General features: G+C 40.1%; 1 protein-coding gene across 1 annotated transcript in view; it reads right to left on the minus strand.

Moving 5' to 3' along the window:
• LOC122255717 (tubulin beta-4B chain) overlaps window positions 1-5,000 on the minus strand; it is a 25,466-nt gene that overhangs the window by 20,126 nt on the left and 340 nt on the right. The window lies entirely within an intron of this gene.

Here is a 5,000-nt window from a genome sequence, read left to right on the forward strand (position 1 = left end):
GGAAGAAGGGGGTTAGAGGAGAGGGGAAGGGATGGGAGGGAAGGGGAGGGAAGGTGAGGTGAGGGAGGGGAAGGGGGGGGGGGTAGGATCCGACCAATCACGACACAGCAGCATGTCGCAGCAGTAACAGCTGTAATGCCCTAGCGTGCCTCGTCGACTTTCTTGGGAGAATGTGTAAGAATGTAATCCGGAGGAAAATCCATCAGCCAAGAAGTCGGAACTTGGTGATTAGACCCAAGTAGGGGATGGGGGTTGAGGGAACGGGGGGGCGGGGGTGAGGAGGGCGTGTTTGGTTGGGAGGAATGGTTGATGGTGTGGGAGTCAATTCAGGGGGTGGGAGGGGGAGGGAGAGGGAAACGGTAAGGAAGAGGGAGAGAGAGAGGGAGGGAGGGAGGGAAACGGAAAGGGAGAGAAAGCGAGAGAGAGAGAGAGAGAGAGAGAGAGAGAGAGAGAGAGAGAGAGAGAGAGAGAGAGAGAGAGTGAGTGAGTGAGTGAGTGAGTGAGCGAGTGAGTGTGAGTGAGAGAGAGAGAGAGTGAGAGATATACAATACGCCTGTTTAAGAAGAATTGGAGTCTGTATGCGTTACTACAATGTAACAACACATAGTCTATTGAAGCTGTGGATTCAGAATGCGCATCTGTATGTTTGTGCGTTTTACCCCCCGTGGCCACACCCACCTTTCACGCCCACATCTCAGAGTCTCGGAGCCCCGCATTCCCACAGGTCAACTGCAGAACACCACGTCAGAAATATTTCATAAATCACAACTTAATTGTCTTCCTCATCCCCCCTCCCCACTTAGAAAAAATATATACATAAAATCCCCCCCCCCCCACTAAGAAAAAAAAATCCCATTTAGTATATTCTAGTCGAAGAAATAATTCATCTCATCCCACCCTCACTGCGTATGTATCCCTCCACCCACCTGCTGCTCAACCCCGCCCATTCCGTACGTGTCTCCACCCACTTGCTCCTGAACCACGCCCATTCCTTACGTGTCTCCGCCCTTTTGCACCGACTACCTTGAGCCTTATGCCACACCCGAGGACTAGCCTTCAGGGAGGCATATCCAAGGCATACACTTAAAAACAAAGTTGCTGCTGAGTACACTTGGCCTGAAGCTGAGAACAACAAGGACACGGTGGGATTTCCAGGTAAAGGTAAAACAAGCTAATTTCAGCCAAAACGTGGATCTGCAGAAGGGCGAATTTGGTCTTGTTTGCACTCGAAAGTCCTTTAAAACCCTAATGTTGATGACGAAGATTGCCTGAGGTGCAATAGCCTCGGAGGAAATATTGCATATTAAAGTCTTGACGTAATTACGTGGTCTAGCTGTATCAAATATTCCTCAGGTCAATATTTTTTTTTTTGGGGGGAGGGGGGATGACCATTCACCCCCCCTCCCCCCTCCCTCCCCCCTACCCTTTTCCCCCCTGCCCCTATATCACCCATTACCCAGGAACAGATAGATGCATTTTGATTGCCGGCGGGAGATAGACGTGGGTGAGGGGGTGGGGGTGGGCAACGGGTAGAGGGATAGGAAGGGCGGGGTGAAGAGAGCAACAAAATCAATTGCAGTGTATGGCGTATCTCTGCGCCAGTCCTTCCTTACTCATGGCTGTCCTTTCTAGAGCTTTCATCATTTTTTTTTATTTTAGGGATTTATATTTCCTTCCTCTTTCTATTTCTGTTTATCACTGTTCCTCATCACTTTATATTTTTATTTTATTTTAGGGATTTATATTCCCTTGCTCTTTCTCTTTCTTTTTATTACTGTTTCTATGTGTTTGTACATTTGTCTATTTGTCTTATCTCGGTCTCTGTTTCCCCCTTTTTGTTCTCATTCTGTCACCCTCTCTCACTCACATGTATACTCCACCCTTTTCTTCCCCTCTCTCTTTCTCTCTCTCTCTCTCTATCACTCTCTCGCCCCGCCCCCTTCTATTCCCTTCTTTATCGCCATTACGCCCTACCCCTCCCCCATCACACCCCCATCACCACCTCTTTCTCACACCACGGAATATCATCTTATCACGTCTTGGCAATTCGTTCCCCTCCCCCCCCCTTCCCCCTTCCCCCTCCCCCCACCCCCACCCACACCCACACCCACCCTCCACTTTGCTTGGAATCGAGACAATATTAAAAACCCTCACACACTCTGCACTATGGCGTGCTTGCAAGAACCGATAGATACCTTATCTATCACGCGAGGCTCGACCCGTGATTTGGGACAGATATAAAAGAAATCGATTTTGCGTGATGGTTAGTTCAGATATCCCCCCCCCACCTCTCCCCTCCCCCCTCCCCGCCTCTTCTACACCCTCTCTTTTTTCGTTTTTCGTTTTTTTTTTTACTATTGTTTCTTTGTGTGATGGTGTGCTGTGTCATATGGTGGTATGGTGGTGTATTCATCATCATGTGTATTTGTCTTCGGTCTATGTGCTGTCTGGTGTTATCTGTGTAGTGTCTGTGTCTATATTCATATTGTACTTTCCTTATTTTCGTAAATCTATATGCTACACATGCATATCTAATGTCTAATATCTAAGATAAAATATTTATTTATCGATTTTTCACTAATAGTAATCGACTCATGCATTAAAAATAAAACAGCATGCTATTTCCATGTTTTCATATGAATGTTTATATCATGCACGTTGCACACTTTCTTATAAGATAGGGTTTCATGGAATACAAATACTTTCTACTTTCTAAGTTCAGATATCATGCAATCTACATACTGTCTAAGCATGCTTTATATGTAGCATGCGGTTTACATGCTACCTATCTGCTACCCCCATAATGAAGACTTAATATTAAACTAAATGCATGATTTCTGTATGAAATCTTACTACCGTGCACCTAATACGTGATCTTTCCTATAAAAAAGATTTGTTTCATGCTACACATCGCATCATGCATTATCTAAATATGTTTTCTATTAGATAATATTCATAACAAACAGTTCATGCTTTACATAGAACAGTCTTTACGTCATGCAGTCTATATGATAAAGTCTTCGTATCATGCAGGCTCCAAACATGCTTTCTATATGACTGACTTTATACCATGCAGTTCACATACATTCAATATGAACATTCTTACACCATGCACTTTCGAAACAGCATGCACTTTCTAAACATGCTTTCCTCTACAACATACCTTCATGATTTCATGCGCTACATCTACTAAGTATGCAATGGCAATCCTTAAATCATGCACATGTTTAACACTTAATAGTCTCCATTACATTTAATACTCATACCATGCGAGAATGTAGAGTGTTTATGATCTAACATGCAATTTCATAATCATAACAATTTAAAGTAATTATGCATCATTCACAATATTCTCTCGGGCATGCGCTAAAAACTATACGGTTCTTAACTCTCTTTATATCGGTCATGCAATCTTAATGTTATTGCTATCATGATATGTTGAATATGCTACAATGGGATATCACAAAGGATTTCATGCAAGTTGTGTACTTATTATAAAGAAAAAAAAAAGGGTTTATTATATATGTTTTATAGCATGCAATATTTGAAATAGTTTGTACATGTTTTTAGATTATTTCATGTTTATAGTTGCATAATAATAATAATAATAAAAAATAAATAATAAATAAATAAATAAAATCATGCAAATAATATCCACTTATATATGCAATCTCTCTGCATCACACTACATGAACACCAACATACATCAAACATAATATCCACATATAACATAAAGAATATGTATTCCCACAAGTCATATCTCTTCTCACATTGCATTCAAGCCACACATACATTATCAAGCATGTTGTTAGTTTCTTGCAATCACTAAATAAATAACCTAAGGTTGCACATCTCTTTCCATTAATCTAAAGTCATATCACATCACTTGATATCAATCCTTCATCATAATTACAATATATTTATTAGATATTGGTGCATAAGTTGCACATCCTTTTATATCGTGTGTTGGTAAACTAAAACCATTTCACTATTGGTATCAAAGATAATTCTGGGTCTTTAAGTATATGATATAAGTGTTTTCATATATATAATGCATATTCAACAGTTAATACTGACAGCATAAACAAAACTATATTGATTAAACTACTCCACAAAACCTCATTATAAACATATCTATCACAAAAGACAATTAAAATATATACCAAATACACACAACATATAAAAAAAGATAAATAAATAAAAACAAAATACACCACAACCATTAACCTTTACTTTCAAGAGAAAGGAACGAATATAAGTGAAAATGTCAAATTCTAGTCCCAATATGAACGTTACGATACAAAAAGAAAAGAAAAAAACAACAACAAAATCTGATCCCATGATAAGATACACTTAGATACAAAATCCTGCAAGAAATATCCGTTGTGATGACTCCTTCTAACATCACCACTCATCACATAATGCATGCAATTGCCACATTAATGAGGGACATTATGAGAACTGTATATACTATCGCCGAGGTTAACTAGCAAGATATAAAGATAAGCATAAGATAATTTAAGCTATAGCTAATGACTCGTATTTAAACTATGTTATTTTGAGGTTAGTTGCTAGATATCTCGACAGCTAGGAAAGGCTCGGTCGCTTGCTTGTGATATATGCAACTAGTGCAACCAACAGTCGTGCAATTTGCAAAACGTAAAAAAAAGCACAGATTGACAACACGCAAATGCACTGATGATAGTATTGCGACCTCATGCAACCAACATTCTTGCATAGACGCCCCGGTAGAAAATACATGGCTTCTGGATTTTGCATTTTTATCAATCATCAAAGTGAAATTGCAAATTCTGATTATCCGGAGACTAATCTCGTCCAGCAAAAGACTTCAGAACACGAAGGATAAAATAAATGTAATCTCTCATTAATTAATAGCGCGATTGTCTAGAGGGCTTTTGATCTCAACATATCAATGAAATCCGTCAACCAACCGGTCAATACACGCCCACATATCACTCAATCGCAAATCCACCCACATA

The sequence above is a fragment of the Penaeus japonicus genome, unplaced genomic scaffold (genome assembly GCF_977035675.1).
Source record: "Penaeus japonicus unplaced genomic scaffold, GWHDUDI00000001_assembly GWHDUDI00000035, whole genome shotgun sequence".
In the NCBI taxonomy this organism is placed as follows: Eukaryota; Metazoa; Arthropoda; class Malacostraca; order Decapoda; family Penaeidae; genus Penaeus; species Penaeus japonicus.